At 45.2% G+C, this 23,366-nt stretch overlaps 1 protein-coding gene across 1 annotated transcript in view; it reads left to right on the top strand.

Moving 5' to 3' along the window:
- ZBTB7C (zinc finger and BTB domain containing 7C) overlaps positions 1 to 23,366 on the top strand; it is a 200,270-nt gene that overhangs the window by 46,954 nt on the left and 129,950 nt on the right. The gene's annotated exons all lie outside the window — the stretch shown is intronic.

Below are 23,366 nucleotides of genomic sequence, written 5' to 3'. Positions count from 1 at the left end.
AGTCCACAACTGGCCGTGGCCCCTCCCTTTTTAGTGCTAGCCTCATATTCGGATACCACAGCTAGCATTAAATTTAGGGTGGCCAGATGTCCCAATTTTATAGGGACAGTCCCGATTTTGGGGTCTTTTTCTTATATAGGCTCCTATTACCCCCCACCTCCTGTCCAGATTTTTCACATTTGCTGTCTGGTCACCCTAGTTAAATGGTAGGAAGCACCTGAGAAGGGGGGAAAGGGGAAGAATCAACTTGTCTCCTTCCCCCTGCATTGGTAGAAGACCAGACCACACCCTGGTTCTAATTTATTTATAAAAGCAATAGTGACTACATGTTACACAGCGTCAGCAGAGCCGGGGGCTAGCTGCACATTGATTCATGTACCTTCCGGGATTTTAATGAGCTGTGAGGTGTGACAAGACATTAAAAAAACACCTGATGAGTGGAAACTGAACAGAAGGTGCTATTCAACCTTCTCCTACCCATACCCCTATGGGGACAGGGACGGACACACACACACACGGACACACACCCCTGTTCTGAGAGACTATCAAGGTAACTCCACTTCTCAGAATTCTTCCTGAATTGTCTTCAAGATTTCAACACAGCTGATTATTCCTCAATTTGTTATAACCTGAAAATAAAGACAGATAAAGGCAAAATGTTCTGGGAAGAATGCCAAGCCAAAGGCATTAAATTATTATGTGATCTGTATCCAGATAAAGGATTTATGGCCTTTAACAACTTTTAGGAAAAAAGATAATGTTTTTCAAGACCAGTTTGGGAATTTCTTTAAAAACAGGGTCTTCCTTTTTATTTTATTGCTATTAATAATAACCGTCCCCCTCCCCCAATTAAACCATATGAGAGAATATAGTCTGCAGATTTCTATATAGGAATTGGAAATTAACAATGGGAAATGATCAACATATTTTTTAAAGACACTTTACAAGTCTCTCTGTATTGGAAAAGGTACAACTATCCATCAAAGCAAGGCTGGGGATAAAATAATTAGAAATCATACAACCATAGCAAGGGAAGATTAGTGCTAAAATTAGAAGCCATAAAGTTGTTTTTAGATTATATTGGAATCTGAGCAGTGTTTTATTGTGTGGCATTAGTTAAGAAAAGACATAGCAAGTGGTGTGAATTGTCCAGATTTGGTTGTGTTAGAATAAATGTGCTATTGCCACTTTTGCTTGAGATGATCTATGAGACAATATTGATTGAAATCCTAGGTTGTCACCTAACGTGACTCTACTTTTCCAATACATGGGCCTGAAGGGAGGTAGAATGGCCTTGCCGCTAAGGAATTGGTTTTGGCCTCAGGAGAACTACGTTCAGTGTTTAGCTCTGCCACAGATTTTCTTTGTAACCGTGGGCAAGTCACTTTAATCTCTTTGTGCCAAGGTTTTCCCTGTGCAAAGTGGATGATAACGCATTCTTTCTCCCACCCTTTGTGTATCTTTGGGCAGGAATGCCCTCTTGCTGTGTTTGAAGAGTGCCTAACATAATGAGATCCCTGATCCCAGTTGGGGTTTCTGGATGCTATTGTAAATACTACTAATAACGATGCTGCCCTCACTTACATTGGTTTTATAGCCATGTTATGCCATTGACTTCAATAGAGCTACTTCAGATTGACACCAGCGCCAGTGGGATCAGGATGAGGCCTATTGGCTGGTCTCGTGGACAGCTGTATAGAATGTTTCCAGTTTCAGAGAGTCCCTAGGTTTTCCCAGCGGAATCTTCTAGGAGGAGCCTTTATTTTTTTGGTAATATAAAACTTTTCATAGATTCTAAAGCCAGAAAGGACCATTGTGATCATCTGCTCTGATCTTCTGCAAAACACAGGGCATAGAACTTCCCCAAAACAATTCCTAGAGCAGATCTTTTAGAAAAAACACTTCATCTTGATGTAAAAGTTGCCAGTGATAGAGAATCCACCATGACCCTTGGTAAATTGTTCCAATGATTAATAGCCGCCACTCTTAAAAATTTATGCCTTACTTCCAGTCTGAATTTGTCTAGCTTCAGACTGGAAATCAGGTGTAAGTTTTAACAGGAGGACAGATACAAATCCCAATGCAGGGTATTTAAAATGGATCTTTGCTATTCAGGATCATGTCTGGTAAAGGCTGTTTGAGTAGCTATAAGGTGAAAAGTCCCTCTCTGCTCCTTTCCGGTGTAATTGCTTTTAATCTTTAGACACTGTGCTGCTCCTTGTTGTTTACACACTGGGGAGTGGCACTGGCTTGCTAGTGCTGGGTGGGGAGGATAGATTGGGAGGGGTGCTAGGAAGTGAGGAAAAGCTGCCTGGATAAATGCTGCCAACTGGCATAATGCAGAAGCTAAAATCACAGCCTCCCAGTTCCAAGGTTAAAAAAAAAACAAACCAGCAAAGAAATGCATGAAATCTGAATCTCCAGTAATTGTTACTCATGGTTTGTTTTTCAGAGAGCCGAGGCCTGATGTCCCCGTGCATGTTCACACGTGTTTGTGTGCCTACTTTGCACGCACAGTTACTGCAACTGCATGTGCAGTCTAGGCATTTGAGCCTACAAAAAAAAATAGCGCCTTATGCTCCTCTGAGCTACTTTACACTAGTGTAACTCAGTGGAGTAGAATGGAGTTACTCCTGATTGACACCAGCCCAGCTGAGAGGGAACCAACCCAATAATCTCACTTCTTAGGGGCCCTGTGGTAACTCTTAATGCAGAGCTGGTTTGCACATATCAGCAGATCTTGGGCATCAACCTTCTCAAGCTCAAGCCCTCAGTCGGAGCACAAGACATGTTATTATTTCCTGAGCACAGAGTGCTTGGCACTGAACGTACAGGGGAAGAGAGAGCCTTTTCCCCCAGTGGCTTTTAGACCCTGACAGCGCAATTCGGACCCATGTCATGCGTTGGGTGATGGAGTCTTGCGGAGGTTGTTGTTGAAAGGCTTGGTGGAAATCTCTAGTGAAACATCTTGATTTGGAATAAAAACTTTGAGGATCGAATCCAGCCGAGGTGTCAGCCATAGAGTCCAGCGAAAGCAGCATGTGGGCTTTGGAGGGCACAACTGGGGTTTAAACATTGTTCTAAAAGTCAGAATGAGTTAGCACTCAGCCTGCTCCTGCCTTCCCCGTCCCCAAACAGAAACAAATCCTGTTGGCCCTATTTGTCCATTGACCTGCACCTTGTATAGTCATTTATACTTGTGCAATATAAGTGTAAAACAGGGATAAAGTGACACACTCATTTTGCACTGCAGCGGGCAATGGAAAATCAAGCCCATTGTGTTCAGTGACTGTTTAGAGCTGCACCGCAGGATTGGGCCCATTGTTAGCCCCGTGTCTTAGTTTAGTTTACATTATTGTGTGTGTTTCATTAATGCGCACACTAGCTGTACATTTGTAGGTAATACGGAGAACGGGTAAGGTGCCCATGCTCTGTGGCTTGGGAATGTTGCACAGTGAATAAACCACCGACCTGATGCTAACGTCCACTGGGGTGGGCATATTATTTCTTTTGCGTATCGCCTGTAATGGGGAGGGAGGGCGGGGGAACCTATTAGCTAGGTGGTCGCTAAGCGCAAAGCAGTTGCCCTTGGCAATGAGATCGGAAAGCGAGATCCAAATCACGGATGGGTTTGGAACAAGGGGTTGTGTAATGCCTGGCTGCTGGCCTGCGAGTCTGTTAGAGAGACATAAGGGGAGTTCCTACGTCAACGGAGAGGGTTTTGTCCGGTCTGGCTGTGGTAAAGCCACGTACACCAGGGTTGTGATTTATTTATTTATTTTGGTTCACCAGACCTTGCTTCTCTCCAGGGTCTGGCCCTCGGACTGTATGTTTCTCTTACAGAAATCGTCCAATTCCAAATGGGGACCAGCAGCTGCTGTCAAACACTCCCAACCCGGCCAGCCCATCAGCACTAATAACTCACCCACTCTGAGGCTCCACCACCCAGCCTCTAATCAAAAGCCTGGGAAAACAAATAAACCTTGCCTGGAAATGAACAAACTCTCGGCCTGCCAGACCAAGGCGGGGATGCAAGTTCCAGAATCTAGGGCTCTCCACTGACTATGCCCTTACACCCGCATCCTCCCATTTAAAACGGAGGACAATTAACTGGAGCATCCCAGCTTGATCCAGTGACCCAAGAGGACAGAAGCAGCCCTCTCTAAGGTACCCAGGACCCAGCGTTCTGAAGGTGCTTTAGATTAAAACCAGCACCTTGAATTGCAATGGACGGTGCAGAATGTGGGGTGCTGGTGTGATGTGTTCCATGGGGGATACCCCGAGAAGCCAGTGGCACTATGCACCAGCTGCAGTCCCCGCATGGTGGTGTTACCAACATTACTATTCATTTTATTTGTTGGGTCTGCACTGACTGTCTTGACCCATGGGTCTTGGATGTGGGTCTGCAGGGTGCCTGGGGGTCATCATGCTCCAACCCTCTACCTGGTGGCTTATTGTCATCAGCTACAAGTGGGGCACCTTGAAGCCCAGCTCAGATAGAAGGCTCCACCCCTTGGCCCTGATTGGTGGAACACCAGAGCTCCTGACTGGCCTGCTCCCCTTATTAACACCAGAAGGAGGAACAGGAAGCTGTCTGTACATCTGGGCTCCACTTTACTTCTGGCTCCTTGCCCAGCACTACCTGCTACTGTCTCCTGGCCCTGACCTCCGGGTTTCCGGAGTCGGTCTGATTCCTTGTATCTCACTCTTGGTTCCTGACCTCAGCTCCTGGTTCTGAACCCCGGCGCTGTGGGGCCCCCGCCCGTGCCCTACACTAACCTTTAGGCCCAGCCACCTATGTCCCGGCCCTGACACTGCCTGTGCGCTTGTCGCTGTATGGGACATGGCTCTAACAACACCCCCTGCTGCTGAAGGGCCAGATGGTGGCTGTGCCCTAAGCAACTCTACAAGGGGAAGGGAGTAAGGGCACAGCAGAAGTCAGCTATCGGCTTCACTGGAGTTACACAGAAGAATCAGGCCCTATCTGATAGTGCCACTGGACCATGCAAAGCCGTGGTCCCTTGTTTTCATGAGTTAGGATGCAGTCACATACCTATTAAGTGGCTTGCCACCATGTAGGCACAGCAACACGTGACAGTACAAGCAGTACCTCACTACCAGTCATCCTAGTGCTCTTTACCCATCCTGCTTTGTTCTGAGTGCACTTGCAAAGGCAGTGGGGCTGGTTCTAAGCCAATTAGCTTTTCCCTGGGGTGGAGGAGAGGAGAAGGTGCTACGTGCAGAGCAAGTATACACTAATAACCATTAGGGGTGGGCTGAAGAGATGGACCATTCAGAGACGGAAGTTGGGGTTGAAAACCGAGGGTAGAGTCAAGGTCATCTGGAGCCAAAATCTTGTAATGGCACCTGCTAGTTCAAGATACTGACTGGGTCCAAAACAGAACTGCAAAACAGTCACATTCCAGCTGTAGTTCTCACTTGGACCACAGTCATCAAAGCCTGATATGTGTGTATCAAGTGGCGATTTGATTATGGTGTATAAGTACCTTCACGGCGAGAAAACACAGGGTACTAAAGGGCTCTTTAATGTAGCAGACAAAGGCTTAACAAGCACCCATCGCTGGAACTTTAAAGCTAGACACATTCAAACTGGAAATAAGGCACCATTTATTTTTTTAACACTGAGGGTGATTAAACATGGAACAACTATCAAGGGAAGTGGTGGCTTCTCCATGTCTTGAGGTCTTCAAATCAAGACAGGATGCCTTTCTGGAAGATGTGCTCTATCCGAACACCAATTATGGGGCTCCATAAAGGAGTAACTGGGTGACATTACTGGGTGCCTGTGATATACAGGAAGTCCAATTAGATGATCTAATAGTCCCTTTGGGCCTTAAAGTCTATGTATCTATGTATATTCAAATGCACACCCATTTTGTCATAGTGTGACTCTCTCACTCACTTGCCTTGGGAGAGTTAAGTTTGACAAAATCGAGTCATTACCCCTCAAACACACTTGAAAGAGTTTTTCTGCTAAGTGATGGGAAAAGTACTAAAATTGACTCGGTGGCCTTAGAACGTGGACTTTAAAAAGTGGATGTGGCAGAATTTTGCTAATTCAAGCTAATGACTCCCTGCAAAATACTGAATTATGGGAACAACTGGGTGCCTTCAAGAGATACAGACAAAAGGTGCATGACAAAACACACTGTATTGTAATATCAGACAGAGCAGAACTTGGTCTTATGGAACACATTTCATATTCAGTGTATTTCAAAGCACTTCGCAAAGTAATGAGCTGAATACTGGCTGTGTGGCCAAATGGAGCATTCATTGTGTGCTTAACAATAGCTCACACACAGCCCTATAGAGGAAAACCTGTCTCACTGAGAGGGGGAATATTGGCCAGGACACTGTGGTTATCCAGAACCCCTCTTTTGAAAAATACCATTAGATCCTTAGCATGCATTTGGACAGCTACCAGAGATGGTCAGAAGGGGCCACAATTTAATGCATGCCTTGACGGCGCTATCTCCATGGATATCTATATGCATGCGGATCACTGAACACAAGTGGATCACTGTGAACATCCTGGTGTGAGAGGGACTGAGCTGTGAACTTTACAAGGCTGTACTGTCTATAAAAGGATGGGGATGAAAGTAAGGAGGCTTTGCTAGAATGGATGTGGCCAAGAGACCGTTGTTGATGCGTGTAATATAAATACTTAAATAGGCAGATGAGATGCTGGGAGTAGACGATCTTTTTTGCCAGAAGCTGGTAGTGGACGACAGGGGATGGATCACTCAATGATTGCTTGTTCCGTTCATTCCCCCTGAAGCACTTGGCATTGGCCATTGTTGGAAGACAAGATATTGGGCTAGATGGACCATTGGTCTGACCCTGTATGGCCACTCTTATGTTATTATGCTCTTCAGGTTAACCCCTTGTTCTCTGTGTCCCATTTTGCCAAATATTGCAGATGCCGTGCTTTGGAGGCTGCTGGACACTCGCTGTGTAATAATGCACAAATGCACGTCTCCCTTTTTTTATTCTCATGCCAGTTTGCATGACAGCTTCATTGGCTTAACTCATGACTCTGTTCATCGTCTGTTCTCATTTACGGTCAGCCTTGCAAACCAGATCCCTGTACTGGAGTTCAGTGGTGCAGCTCGCTCCTCGAAGGGAGGGACATTAGCTCTGTGCTCTGCAATCTCAAATGGAACCAGTTGAACAAGATCAGACTCCTGTCGGCAGCTTCTTAAATTGCCATACACTGCAGTATCAGGCTCCTCACAAACAGGCTTTTTCTGTTTTAGTCTGGGAAGCATGGCGTTGACATGGGCTAGCTGTCAGTGAACAGGCCACATATCTGGAGCGGGGAGGTGTCTGTTGCTCCCAGCAAGGGGAAGAAAAGGTTAATTCACTTCCCTGGAAGGGAGGAAAAGTACCTGCCACACCCTGAAGGGACTGTACAAATCTGTCAGTCCAGGAGGGTGGGGGCTGACTGAAGGGCCTCATTAAGGAAGTCGCCCTTTGAAAGGGAAGAATTTGGGTCACGGGTAAAACCCTTGATCTCTGGGAGGGAACCTGCTAGATCCCTTCCTACAGTCCTTGTGCTGAACAGAGTGAAGGGTGAGACCCTTTACTTAGACTGTATTTGGAATCAAAGGCAAAGCTGTAATGTTCTCTGAAGCCCCAGGGTCACGTGTAAGGAACTAATCCCTCCAGGGGGTTGGAATAAATCCATGCAAATAGGGATTTTTCTTTGCTGTAGTTATTTGTATTGTGGTAGTGCCAAGAAACACTAACCAGGATGCGGGCCCATGGAGGGAGGCTCCATAGAGGCACCGAGGAGGATCCAGCCCTAGGAGAGAGGAACTATTATTGTTCCCATTTTACAGGTGGGGAACGTAGGTGCAGAGAGATCAGGTGACGTGCCCAAGGTCACACAGGGAGTCTGTGACAGAGCTGGGAATAGACCCTAAATCTCTTTGGTCCTAGTAGTCCCATGCCTTAGCCATAAGACCTATGTTCATCTGCACAGCATCTTGTTTGAACCCTGATATTGGCTGAAGCCCGGGGACCTCACAGCTTCATTTGGGGATCATATGGTTGCTGTGATGGATTGGCGGTGTATTCACTGTGTTACAAATCTCCAAGCAGGAGGAAAAGCAGGAACCAGACAAACTACTTCAAAGCCTGCATTTCCATCACCGCTCGGTCTCCATTTTCATGCAGCCAGTGTTCACAGAGAGGCGGGGACGATGCAGTAATAAGAATTCGCCTTGTAGCCAGTGCTGTCTGCTGTGCTGTCATCCTGGAGTAGGATTTTGATGATATGCAGACTCTTTCCTTTCCTGTCTTCCTCCTGTTCGGTCAGGTCGGGTCTGCTTTCCAAGCGGAGGTGTCTTAAACTGCTGACGTGAGCGGCAACAGTAGCAAATGCAAACTGCCTGCCAGCCCCAAGCTCGTGTAGGTATTTATTGGATACCACGTAAATTAACTATTTCAGAAAAAAGGGAGGTAACCCTCTTAGCTTTCGCTGTGAGCCAATTACCTTGCATTTAAGAAAAAGAAACCCCTGCGCAATGGCACCGTAATGGATTGAAGTCAACTCCAGACAGTTTATGGGGGTTGAAGGCTTGTCGTATGTCGTGCATTGAAATTCAAAGCCATGGCATGTGCACTGACACAGGGCATCATGTTTCATGCATGTCCATTTCAGTTCAAAGCTCTGTCCCTCCTTACATCACCAGGGGCTGGGTTCTGCTAACTTTTGCTCATTGGAATGACCCTTACTCATCTTAGCAGCTGCTTTGAGCGTCATGGGACTTCTCGTGCGAGGAAGGGATGCTCTGATGTGTAAGGGCTCGCAGAATTGCGAGCCCTGTTTGGGAGACAAGGATGTTATAAAGGTTTAAAGAGAGATGATGTTAAAGTGTTGCAACACTCCCAGTGGCTGCACTGGGAGAAGGTTTGGGGCCCGAAGTGAAGGTAATTTAGGTCCTCGTGGTTGATGGAATTGCCCCCTCCCACCACAAGTCTATGAGCAGAATCTCTGCATGTGGATCTCATGCCTCCATGGCACTGTTTCTATATCGCCCCCCTACCTATTGTGGACTCTGCACTATGCGTCCAGGGTTTGCCCAGGGAAAGAATTGGGCCAGTTATCTGGCGTCATGGGGATTCTGTGGAAAGCCTTGCTGTGCTATCTTTTCTGTGATCTCCAGGGTAGCCAGTGCTGGAGGGCTCTCTGTTAGTATTGCTCTAATGGAGCCATGCCACTAAGGAGCGGCATGGGGATGGTATCTCTAAGGAGTGGTGATCCTACCTCCTGTGAGATGCTAAGTAAACTCAGCTCCCATTGACTCACTGGCCATTTGGGGTGGACAGCGCTGGGTCTCCAATAGAGTTCCTGGACATGGAATTGCAGAGAAGGTCTTGCAGCGAGCCTGGAGAATGTGTGCCACTGTCTGTCATGACTGCCCTCAGCACAGGGCGCAATGGGGAGGTGTAAATGGCTCCTTATGGGAGCAGGGCAGACGCCAATCAAACCAAACCAGAAAGGTTTGGGATGTAGGAAAACGCATGTTAATACAGCGACCCAGAGCTAGTCTCAGGAATTGGTCAGGGAACAAGAGGTGAATAGAAATGTATGGAGAGGGGTCACACAGACATGTGTCCTGCACAGAACTTAGTCCAAGACTGCAGCATCTTGGACAGGCCTGCGCTGTCGGCCTTGCAATCCGGGGGTAAACCTCCTGCGGCGTGAATACACCCGTGGGTAACCTGCACTGTAATTATACACCTCCAAGTCAAGGAGACCATCACCATGAAATCTTCACACTGCAGAAATAATAACAATGATATTCATATCACTGTCCACACCTTCATATATTAGGCCTTCCCACAGCCCTGTGTTGTTATTCTTCAGGCTGTAAGAAAAATTGAGGGCTGCAGTTTTGTTGTGGAACGCAACTTTTACCACACACCGCAACTTTTAATAGTTGTTGCAAATTTGAGCGAGTGCGTTCCAACCTGATGCTCAGGGTCACACCGCTGCTGAAATTTGGCCCAGCCATCTCTTCGTCTAGCTTGCCTTCAAGGGCCATGCAGGACACACAGCATCTCTTCTATGCTGCTGCCCTGCTCTGGAAGGCAGGCTGCATACCATGGAAGAAGGTGCTGGAGCTTAGGTGTGAGTGAGTACCCAGGGCTGGTGCTCCTTGTAGGGGTACCCAGGGTTTCCATTTCTCATCAGGAAGCGGGTAATGGCCCATGGACCTGTAAAGTACCAGAAAGATTGAAAAAGTTCTGCTATCTACACAGTATTTTCTTACCGGTTTCCACTGTATATAAATAAATCATGTGTGTTTGTTTTGAAATTTTTATGGTACTTGAACAGACCTCACCAAAACAGCAACTTTAACAAACTATGGCCACAACTTTTAAACTTAAAAAAAAATCACAACTTTCTCTCAACCTTAATTATTCCCGTTTTACAGCTGGGGAAGAGAAACACAGAGAGGCAAAGTGATTTGCTCAAGGTTACATAGTGAGTCAGTGGCAGAGCAGGGATTAGAATTGGTACTGTACTGACTCCTAGTTCCTTTCTTAGTTCACTCCAGAGAGACCAAAACATAATGGGAAGCAATCAGCCAAAGTATTAATGATGCATATTGTAAGATTCTGTGTAAATGACCTTTTTCAGCAAAATACTGAACAGAGACAGCGGGAGATAGGGTGTCAGGTCTTTGAACATGTACAGGAGAAGACAGAGTGTCAGATCTTTTGTCAACAGGGTCTCAGAAGGAATGGCTTTATTGGGCCAGATCCTCAGCTGGTGTAAATCAGTGTCCCTTGAAATCAGTGATGGTACACTGAGAATCTTGGTTCACTGTGTACATGTTAGCACCTCCCGCTAATCCTTTGTAAGGAAATACAGTATTGAGATTAGCCTTCTCATTGGGAGAATGCACTGTTCTCTTTACACTGGTCCTGGTGTTTAGGGACCATCACTCCCTGTGCAAATTGTTTTCCTTGGGCCTTCAGCAATGTGTTTCCTTATATACTAATTGGAATTCCTCATGTATTTAGTTTTTTAATACTAATTATTTCTTCCTCCCCGACTCCCTCTCTGCAATATCTGAAGCGCAGACATATTTTTTTCGACTGGATTTGGTTAACGTACATTTTCCTGCGTGTGAAGGGTTTCTCAGGGTCTTGATAACTGTTTCTGTTCTACAACAGTTGTCATTGACACGTGCCTCTTTCCTGTGGACTGACTTCCATCCTGCTGTGTTTTCTAACATCCCATAAACACATGGCTTCCATGCAAGCCTTACTATTACATATGCACAACTGATTATTAGGTGAGACTTTCCTGATTGCTGCCTAGATAAAGAACATATCTCTGTCTCTCAGGAGACAGAGAGAGCAGGCTAAAGGGAGCGTAAGTGATGGTTTAGATTTGATAGATTTATCTTCACGAGTGACAAGACAGATAATTCATGAGTGGCGTAGTTACAGGTGAGTTATCCTTCTGGTGTCCCTTCAAGAGTGAAGGTTAATGCCAGGACACCGCTGAGCCATCATTATTTTACCTATAGAATTTACACTTCTTCTCATACCTTTTCAGAAACACTTTTGAGCTTTTTGGATAAGGTCTCTTCGTCTATTTTCTTGTGATGAACAACTGCCCAGTTATTCACCTGTGCTCTTGTTTTGTTTGCTTTAAAACTAGAAATGAAGAATTATTTATCAAACCCGTAAGGGTTTTTTTTACTGCCACCCGTCACTGTAGTATCTGAACACCTTCCATGAAAAATGGATTAGCAGGAATGAAATCCCTAGTGGGGTTCATGGGGTCTCTAGCTCTTTTCCCTGTTCAGAGTATAAAATCATTGCTTGGGGTAGGGTTAGTTTGTTTCTTAAAGTCTGTGAAGGCTCATAAAGGCTCCTGGGCAGTGCTGGTGGTAGCCAGGGTCCCTTTGACCTGGCTGGGGGGCAGGTGCAGGGGTATAGCTGGTGCAGAGAAAATATCCTCAAATCGTAACACGCAGAAGCATTGGGCAGGTGGAAAGCAAAACCAACCCCAGCCCAGGCTTCCAGAAAATCTACCCAACAAATATGACTAGATGGGAGGAGAGGAAGTGAATCTGAAAGCAAAATGACTAACCGTAAAAAAAAATAAAAATTAAAATCAATAAATCTCACATTTTAAAATAAAAAGGCAACTAACACAAGGGACAATTATACAGTATCAGATAGTGATACAACCTGAATTCCAGCAGGATAGGAAATATGAAGCCAAAACCACTCAGGTGCTTCTAGATACAGATAAGGAAAGCAATTCCCATTTACCCATAGAAATAAAAAAGAGGTCCTGATAAAACACTCCATGACTGGACTGGATTAGGATTCTTGCTGTGAAAATTCATTACCGGCATGCAAAAGAATGAATATCTCGCAGCAGAGCTAAACTGAGTACAAAACAACATTCATCTGGGAAAGAGCCAATTCGTTCAGAATAAATAGATTTATTTCAAAAGGAGTCGGGGGAGTGAATCTGTGGAAAACCTGTATCTCTGCCCTGACATTTATTATGCAAACCAGTGTACACCTCTCCAAAACCGGAAAGATTAGTACATTTCCAAATACCAAATGTAGCCGCTCAAACTAACTTCGGGCCAGATTGTGATATGACTCATTGTGCTTTATTCCACAAGTACTTAATTGACTTTAGTGGGACTTCTTGTGGAGTGAAGTACTACTCAACATGAACATGTGTATTGCAAGCTTTAAAACAAATCCAGGCCAGCAGAGGGCTAGAATTTTCGTGTATATATAGAAGCTTATATTTGGTAATCTTTTGGGGGCCCAAAACCTAGCGTTTTAACTTTGGGCCAGATTTTAAAAGGTATTTAGGTGCCTAAAGATGCAGACAGGCACCTAGGCTCTTTGGAAAATACCACTAGGTGCCTAACTACCTTAAAAAATCTGTCCCTTAGTCCTTACTAAGGCAAAATTGCCATTGAGGTGAATGGGGAATTTTGCTTCAGTAAGGGCTTTCCACCTAGGGAGACCAGACAGCAAGTATGAAAAATCGGGACAGAGGGTGGGGGGTAATAGGAGCCTATATAAGAAAAAGACCCAAAAATCAGGACTGTCCCTATAATATTGGGACATCTGGTCACCCTATTTCCACCCCACAGTGGCAGGATGTGACCCTTAAACTGAATTTAGTGCTCAGCACTGGGGACTGAGGAACTGATCCTGTACTCCTGATGCTCTTAGGCAGACACCTGTGTCTTCATGGAGCCTCACTGAAGACAATGGGGATCTGCCCACTGCAAAAAATTGCAGGACTGGGGCTCCGGGCACAATAATGAGAGGCTGACAAAGTGTATGGGAGGGGTTGGGGGGGGGGAGGGATATGTATGTAAATAAAAATAACTTATTTTACTTTGTCTTTGTATTTATGCATTTGCATGAACAAAAAATCTGGCCCCACTGAAGCCAATGGTGAAACTCCCGTTGACTTCAATGGACCAAGACTGCACTGAAGATTTTGAGCACATAGCTTGGAGCAAACAAGCTTTCTCAACCCCTCTGACTCAAACCAAACCAAACTAAAACAAAAAAATCAGCCTTGTGCATGCAATAGTCATTTGCATGGCCAAATGGGACAGTTTGCAAAAGGAGGTTCTGAGATACATAAAAACTTATTTGCCCCCAGAATATGGGGTGGGCACATATTGGGCATCCTCTTTACCTTTAAGAGCTAAACGGAGAGATATCTGCACTAGCCTCTGGCCACAACTTGGCAGTTGCTTTTATTATTTATGAATCTTGTTTATTATGATAGTGCCTAAGGCCCAGCCAAGAATGGCACCCCGTTGTGCTAGGTGCTGTACAGACACACAGTAGTAGACAGTCTCTGCCCCAAGGATCTTAGGAAGCTTTTCTAGCTTTGCCCGTCCAGCCCCTGTGACAGGGTTGCACAAATATCTCCAGTTCATGAAGTGAGAGAATAGGATTGAATGATGAGTGGCAGGGGACTGTGGGTGTCTGAGGCTGGTTACAGGCTATGGGAAGGGAACAGCTTTGCATATTCTCTTTGGCTAATACAGGAGCCTCTCTGATTTGTTTGGGGGCAGTCTGTGTTTGTTTCTGCAGTGCATAGAGCCTACGGTGCTCCCCCTGGCATGGCTGCCCTCTGGTACTTCTCCAGCCCAGCTCTGTTAATGGGATCTGACCTGATGGCTTTGCATGTTTAAATGAATTAAACACAGCTGCTAGGAAAAAAAATAACCTGACGGCACCATGGCTCCATAGTCAACATTATCATTACAGCAGCACCTGCTTGAGAGTTCCACGCTCTCGGGTTTGCTTTGAAAATAACTCGAAACCTGATCAATTGCTTCATCCCCTTCTCCTCTTCCTCATTCAGTGTTTAACCCTTATCCCTCTCTCACTCCTCTGCCACCTTGGTCAAGTGGTTGTCTCCTCACTGCTCCTTAATCAGGCACATAGGTGGGTGGGTTAGCTATCCTGATTGGTCGCAAAGAATGAAACATGGCAAGTCCCCTCTCATGATCTGGGGCTGAACTGGTACCTTGGACACTGTTACTGCTGAGCGTTGCCCTCTAGTTTATATAATATAATAATAATAACAATACCTGTCTCTTCTACAACAGTTTTCATCAGTAGACCTCAAAGCCCATCACAGTCTTTCGTGTGTTTATCCTCACAACACCCCTGTGAAGTAGGGAAGTGCTACTATCAGCATATCCTTCCTCTTTATTGTACATATGGTAGTTTGAAGCTGACAGCAACCCCGTTGAGAACTGAAGGATTAAATATACTGTCCCCAAAGCCAAATCCTATACAGTGTTGCATCTGTCATGTAGACATTTCAGAAACTATACATTACTTTCAGACTGCTAGAGAGAGGCATCTCAAAACATGCTGCTTCTCTTATCATTTCAGCCCAAATACCTTTGCTCTGGTGACATTTCAACAGGAAGCATTTACATAGGAAGTAATGCTAGCAGCCCTATTGATTTTTTTTTCCCTAGTCAGTCACTGTGTTGCATCCCTATTTGTAAGGACAGACAATGCCCACTAAGGATCAGAGGTGTTACATTTCCACAAGAACCAAGAAAAAAAGCCCCAGGTCAAGCAACACACATCTGGTTTCATTGTAAACTTGCACCAGGTTCACTGAAAGATCCACTCAAGTTTGAAATTTTGGAGCAGACGTAGGCCCAGTGAGGCGAATTGTGGTTGCATATCAGAACCCCGAGAGGAGCTCAAGCTGCAGAATTTCAAACAACTCCACATCTGGGCTGAGGGAGAGTTGGTGTTTGGATCCAGGATTTTTGTTCAGCCCCACACACAAGGTGCAGTTTCAGTCCAAAGATCCTGAGTGCATGCTCACCTTCACCAGTTACATCCCATTGCAGTTCCACTGAGTTGATGTCCCAGAACGGTGCTCAAGCCCTGCTGGGCAGGTATTCTGGAATTCTGACTTAATGGACTTTTCTCTCCTTCAGGGAACGATGGTTGATGAATAGTGCAGATGTACTCGTCCAATTCTGAAGATGCTTCTCTTATCCATATGATTGTCATTCCACTAGTGTGGGTGGAGATTGCAGCAGGCAGATCTCTGGTTGTAATGATCAGATCTCAGGTCCCATATGTTGTCTGCAGCACTTTGGTCATATATCTATTCTGAGTTGCTAAACAAATATTCAGTCTGAACCAATGAACTGAGTGAGTGTGATTCGAGCTGTAAACTTTATGAGATCCTGCAGTTTATGGTAAATTTTAAATTGGCTTGCCAATCAGGGTACTTTTTTAAAGGAGAGTCATTTTGATGTGTTGCAGAATGCAATGTAGTAATTTCCACTATTATGTAGATGTTATCAACATTAAGGAACAAAGCAGGTGCTCCTTGGTGGACTGGTTTTAATGCATTCAATTTATAGAGTTCATACATATTTATCCAGTGTGGAAAACCCGTAACTTTTTCCCACTGGCTGTCCCCTTCCTTAAATTATGATTGTTCATTTATTTCTGTTGTGGGAGTGCTTAGCTGTCCCGTTCAGGTTTAGGGCTCCATTGTTCTAAGTCAGTGTTTCTCAAACTGGGGTCGCCGCTTGCATAGGGAAAGCCCCTGGCGGGCCGGGCCGGTTTGTTTACCTGTCTTGTCCACAGGCCCGGCCAATCGCGGCTCCCACTGGCTGCGGTTCACCGCTGCAGGCCAATGGGAGCTCCTGGAAGCGGCGGCCAGTATGTCCCTTCACCCACGCTGCTTCCAGCAGCTCCCATTGGCCTGCAGCGGCGAACCGCGGCCAGTGGGAGCCGCGATCAGCCGGACCTGCGGACTGGGCAGGTAAACAAACCGGCCCAGCCCGCCAGAGGCTTTCCCTACGCAAGCGGCGACCCCAGTTTGAGAAACACTGTTCTAAGTGCTGCAAAAACACAGGAAGACATGATCTCCTACAGCCCATGGCTCCAGTCTTGCAATCGATAACATGCAGCAGACTTCTACGCCTGCATGGAGCCCCTATCACTTCAGTGGGGCTTTGCCTAGATGCAGCAATTGCAAGATCAAAGCCTAAGAAATTATTCACCAATAAATGCCCGTAAATTCCTGGGGGAAAATGCAGAGATATGTTATAATGATAAATAATAATACCTAAGGTGATTAAAAATCAATTACCAAGTAACAGTGCATATTAAAAATTAATGTTCAGAAGTGTTTTTGAGGGTTGGATTTTGAGACATTTATTTAGTGTTCAGCACCCATCCCGTGCCTTAAACTGTGTCACTGGACTGTCTGGAGGGTGACTTCCTGTTTTGGCACTAATTATTATTCATTGCTGCTAATCCTTCACTATTGTTACCTTAGGTATTATATATCTTCTTTGAGACGGGTTGACCAGAACTGTGCTCAATTTCTGGTGTAGGGAGTAAGTGCTGGCAGAGGGCTGGTATATATGACATAGTGGGTCTTTTTCAATCAGTGTGCAGCGGCAGTCAAAAAAAGTTAACAGATTGTTAGGAACCTTTAGGAAAAAGATAGATAATAAGACAGCAAATATCATAATGCCATGAATCCATGGTACACCCACACCTTGAATACTGCGCACAGTTTTGGTCAACCCGTCTCAAAGAAGATATATTAGAAATGGAACAAGTACAGAGAAGGGCAACAAAAATGATTAGGGGTATGGACCAGCTTCTATATGAGGAGAGATTAAAAAGACTGGGACTACTGAGCTTGGAAAAGAGACAACTAAGGGGGATATGATGTAGGTCTATAAAATCATGAGTGGAGAAAGAGAATAGGGAAGTGTTATTTACCCCTTCACATAACACAAGAACCAGGCTTCACTCAATGAAATGAATAGGCAGCAGGTTATAAACAAACCAAAGGAAATATTTCTTCACACAACGCACAGCCAACCTGTGGAACTCTGCCAGGGGATGTCGTGAAGGTCAAAAGTGCAACTGGGTTCAAAAAAGAGTAAGATAAGTTCAAGGAGGATAGGTCCATCAATGGCTATTAGCTAAGATGATCAGGGATACAATCCCTTGCTCTGGGTGTCCCTGAGCCTCTGACTGCCAGATGTTGGGACTGGATGACAGAGGATGGATCACTTGATAATTGTGCCAGTTCTTTTCATTCCCTTTGAAGCATCTGTCACTGGCCACTGTTGGAAGACAGGATACTGGGCTAGATGGACCATTAGTTTAACCTAGTATGGACATTATGTTTTTAGGATGCTCATCACTGTAGTAGCTGAATGACTTTTCTGAGCATGAAATCTTGACCCTAAAAAGGTCAATTGGGCTTTTCCTATTGTCTTCACTTGGGCCAGGATTTCACCCCGTGTGGCTAATTTCTCCCTGTAACCGTCTTGCTGTGTTTGCCTTTAACACTCTACCTTGTTAGCAGGTGTGAAACCTGCCGGGAAAGGGTTAAGTGGGTTCTGCTGACTTCCTGGTGATGATGATTCCTTCTGCCACCTGGCAATAAGGGAGATGGCAGTGACTGTACAGAAAGCAAGGATCCTAGGACATGGGCAGAGCAGGGCTGAGGCAGGGACCCTAGGAACAAGCTAGCCTGAGGGAAAAGTTTAAGCTGAATTCTGTTACCTTGGAGATTTCTTGGCTAATGAAGCCAAACCCCAAGAAAGTGCCTTTGTGTTTGTTGGCTTTAAGACAGCAATTCCCATTACTGGTGATGTTAGTGAAGATGAAAAAAACCTGATTTTAAAAGTGCTGAAACGAATAGATGATTGTAACGTTAATGAGCAGAATAGAGACACTGCTTAGCCAGCCTGTACCAGCATCTGCTTTCCAGTGCATCGAAGGGTGTTAATTCACAGCTGTTCAGTAACGCTGTCTAACCAGGAGAGGTTTATTTAAAAGACGGGGAAGAGATCTCTGTCAGGGAGTGATTTGTGAAGTTTGGGTGGAAGTAAGTCCCTGGCCTCTCATTGTCAGAGCTGCTTTTTTATGATATTAGCCAATGCATTGCAATGATGCTCCGTGTGTTTGTGTATGAGTGCTGTTCCCTTTTGCTACGTCAAATCAGAATTGCTCGTTTGTGTGTCATAGGCCTTTTCCTGCAAATAGCTGAAGGAGATCCTTCTTTAATTCAAGTGGGCGTCTTTGTCTCTGGAGCAGGGGAATCTGAGTTTTATTCCTTGTGGCACCAGGAGACTGCAGATTGGCCAGGTACTGCAGCACAGCAAGAGACATGACACCCTACACAGCTGTAGACTTTTCAGTGTATTAAAACAGAGGCTCTCCTCTACTTCCCAGTTCTTACATTAATGAGTTAAAGTTCTGTGTCTTATCACACACATCAGCCAGATAGTCAAGGAACACAGCCAGGTTGCAAAGAGCCCTGGAAGCTGCCCCATATTTTACCTTGTGGCTCAGAGAGAGCCCCATTGTCTTTGCAGGCTTCATGCAATAGCAGCGCCTTCCAGCTATTGGTGTCAGACCCAGGTGTCACACATCCACAGGTCCAGTGCTCTTGAACAGTCCCTGGGAAGAGCCCTTCAGTGTGGCAGTCCCTTAGGGTTGCACTCTTTCACTAGGGTAAGTCACTTGGCTTCACCGCCTCCTGGGACTGAACCCCGGAGCCTTCAGCATCCCTGCTTCATGCTGTGAGCTCCCGTCAGTGAGTCCACCTGAGTTGGATACCTGAGAGAGACTTGTCCACCCAAAGGGAGCAATGCACCTCCGCCTCCCTTAAACTGCAGTGACTCTCAGCCAGTGCTGTAAAAGCAGCAGGGTTTATTAGATGTCTGGAACACAGCGTAGAAAGTCCTTGGTTATCATAGAGAACAGAAAGTTACAGCACAGTCCATCTCTGTCAGCCCAGAGCCTGGTCCCTCTTTTCCCAGACCAGCAGAGTCTTCTCCCTTCCAGCAGCCCACTCTAACTGCAACCCACCCACCCCAGCCCCCCCTCAGTCCTTTGCTCTTATCACCTGGCAAACACTGTCACCTGTCCCTCCTCCTCGGCTCTTTGTTCTCCAGCAGGTCAAACACGGCTTCCTTTCTAAGGAGGGTGGGTCATCCGTGGTTGTTAGATGCTAGATGCCAAATGTCCGGGCACTTGGAGTGGCCAGTGTCTTCTTGGACTCCCTGTGGGCATGGGGCCTAGGTGTCAGTCACACCTGTATCTCTGGGTCTCTGCCAAGAGTAAACAACCTTTTCCTACCACCTAGTTAGCCATGCAGCACATAGGAGAAACTGAGGCACACACAGTATTTATCCAAAATATTACAGATGATTCCCACTCCGTCACACCAGGCAGCAGAGTGCAGTGTTCACTTCCCTTATAGTAATTCTATGGTAGGAAGAATAGATTCATGGGAGATCTGATGTGGCACGTTAATGATGCATTCAGAGTGAAAGAGATGAATTAGAAACCTGACACCATATCTAGTAGGGTATGTTTGGTTCATCCAACCTAAGTAGCTAAAAGAGACATTGTGACTACAAGAAAAGCCACGATAGAGCCTTATCATCTCATTCAGACTCCGAGAACATTTTACTGGGCTGGCTCAAAGCAAATGGCATCGGTCACAAACCATCCCATTTTGGAAGAGCTGCAGGAAGCTGTGCCTCTTTTGTCCAGCAAGCTGAATGCTAGTTGGTATTTACACAAAGTGGTTGATTTGTTTACGGTCTTCAGAAAACTTTCAGATCTACTCTTGAACTGTTGGTAGCTTGTCACACCGTAATGCACCACAGCCCCTTGTATATCCCAATACATTTTATATAGTCTCCTAGGAGATTCCTTCTGGTCTACAAACGATGAACCTAGACCTTATGTAGTGAGCCATTTTGTCTGTGAGGATTGTACCTGGGACCTTCATCAGCAAAAATTGAGGCCTCTGCCTCTTGAGCTAAAGGAGAATTTCTTTAAGCTTATCAGGGTGTTGTAGTTGCTGTTGTCAGCCACTAGAGGAAAACCTGGCATGAAAACCTTGTTGAAACCAATGGGAATTTTCACATTGTTTTCAATAGGGCTAACATTTCACCCAATGATCTCATGCACCAAACCAATCCATTGCAGGTACCCTATGACTTCAATGGGAGTTTTGCCTGAGTACGGCCTGCAAGTAATAAGCCCTGTGGTTATGTTGACAATGGACCATATTCAACTCTTTGCCCCTTTGTTGTTGACTTTCTGCTATTTAGCACCAAATGAGCCATTAGTCCTGAGCAGAGTGCTTACTCATCAGCTAATGATCTGAATTGGGGATGGGGCTAGGACAGGAGGTCAGGCTTAAGTGCACAAGGTCAGAACAGCTCCAGATTCTCAAAAGCAAACAGCATCATTAGTGGCAGAGAAGGCTCGCTCTTGCTGTCCGATTACAGTCTTTACTGTTAGATCACTGAACAGAGTGCAGCCAGGGCGATGTTGCACAAACCACTGTGCGATATAAAAGTTACCTGTGACTCCAGGCATTGCTTACTACATAAATAAATATGCAGTTATTATTTAAGACCTTAGCTACGTGACAAGGGAAAATACAGAGCATTGAAGAGATTACTGGGGTTCTGTTCCCTTTTCGCTTCTTGAACTTGTGTAAACTATAATGATCTCACACATTTAATAAAATAGTTAAAATGCTCAAAGCCCCTTATTATTCTATTCTGGGACATTAACCTACTTGTAGATCCAAAGAGAAAATGAAATTTGCACCATCCCATAAGACAGTGTTCCAGAGAGGCTGGTCCAGGATTTCAGTAGAAGAGGAAGGACTGTTTGAATAATTGAAATCAACCAGGAAATGTACATAAGCAGTCTCAGTAGTTTTTGCCTCAACACCTTAGTCTGAGTTTCCAGCTCTAAATGACTAATTATAACCATCATCTTTTATATTTTGTTGACATCTTCTAATTTAAATTTTAGCAAATATAAAAAATCAAATTTGATCTGCCCCTGCCAAATGTAAACAATTAGATTAAGAACAATACATGACTATTTTCTCTGTTATCTGAGTGACCCCAGCTTGGTTGCTCTCTGCTAGATCCCAGAGAAACTGTAATTGTGTTGTATCTTCGATGATTGTTGAAGATCCACTGATATAAAAAAAAGTATCCTCCTTTTTAAATCCAAATTTTAGGCTATGTTTGGGCTCAAGTCTTAAACCTAATCTGGATTCTTAATCCACTTCTAGTTTCTAATCAGTTTTGCTTTCTCTGCTGCCACAGTGCTTCTGTGTCTGGGTTTCACAAAACCGTGTAAGAAGTAGTACACTCAAAAGATTTTACCATGAAAAACAATGATTTGGTTGTTTTAGTGAAGATGCGTGTATTCTTACCAGGCCAGATTTTGAAAAGGATCAGAATTATGAGAAAAAAATGTGCTTACAAAAGTGCATCTGTGCTTGTGCATGCAAATCAGATAAATGCACATGCAGTATGCCAGCTGGGAAACACACTAGGGCCCTGATTCAGGAAGACACTTAAGCATATCAAAGCAGTGGGATTTCAGCACATAACTTCCGGTGAAGATAATAAAATTACCTACACTCTGTTCCAGTTACTATGTTGCGGTTTGCTCATTCCAGTGCTACATTTCTATGATTTCCACAGCTCCTGTCCACTTAGCATCCCTTGAATTAAAGTGTCTCACATTTTAGCCTCTCTATCTTCCATTAGTTAATCTAGCAGTTTGGTTACCTGTCAGATCTGATCCAGTCGCCCCATTCCTGTGGCATGCAGGTGTTTTGTTCCCTGTTTTGAAATAGAGAGTCTATATCTTGATAATGTAGGAGTGCAGTGTGTGCAAGTTATTGTTGAGCTGTTAGCTGCTATTGAACCATTTTTCACTTTTCTCTGATCTTCACCATGGTATTATTAAAACAAAGACAATCACCAACGTAAATTACCTGGCTTATCGCACCACCATGGTAATTATATTCACTGATGAACTACATTTAAATAATGTCCAGCAACACTTAGATTAGCAAAAGCCAGTGTATTCAAAGCTAAGTGGAATTTAAGTGGTGGATGGGTCTTTTGCTAATGTAACCCACTGGTGAGTGTGTGTTACAGGTCCCCTTGTGTGCCTGAGCTGTAGACTACGATATAAGTCTGTTGCAGCCCCAGATAGGGTGTGTTATCTGAAATTGTAGTAGCTCTTGCGTTTAGTTCTGGAGGTCCCCAGTGTATCAGCCAAAATGGCAGCCATTGCTCTAGCCCAGTGGTCCCCAACCTTTTCGTCTGGCGGGTGCCAGACGAAGGACTGTGGCGGCGGTGGAGCATCCGCCGAAATGCCACCGAATTTCTGTGGCATTTCGGCGGCGACGCCTCTCAATGACGTCACTTGTCGGTGGCAAGCGGTGTCATTGAGAGGCGTCGCTGCTGAAATGCCGCCGAAATTCGGCTTCATTTCGGCGGATGCTCCACCACCGGCCAGGACGCGGATGCATTTAGATGCCCCCGCGGGCGCCATGGCGCCCGCAGGCACCACGTTGGGGACCCCTGCTCTAGCCCTCTTCAGAGAGGTGGATTTCACCCTGATAACATGGTGGATACGCCCACTTGAATTCAAGTCCTTGCCTTTTCTTATTTCACAACAGGATGGAGCATCCCGCTTTGAAGATTTCCTGGCATTTGCTGCTGTTGGTTTTATTTTTATTTATATTGTAACAGTGCCCAGAGATTCCAATCAGCCCATGGTACTAGGTACTGTATACACAGTAGGAAGACATGGCCCTGGGCTCCCACAGTTTAGAGTCCAAGAAGGACCTTTTATGTGCATCACAATCTTAACAATTAAGTGACTGTAGTTCCTGGTATGTGACTGTCTTTGTTACACAGTGTTGCCCTTGTTTTGATATTATCTTTTGCCAGGCG

This window comes from Mauremys reevesii, linkage group 6, assembly GCF_016161935.1.
Source record: "Mauremys reevesii isolate NIE-2019 linkage group 6, ASM1616193v1, whole genome shotgun sequence".
Lineage (NCBI taxonomy): Eukaryota > Metazoa > Chordata > Testudines > Geoemydidae > Mauremys > Mauremys reevesii.
This window is presented reverse-complemented; position numbering and strand designations above follow the sequence as displayed.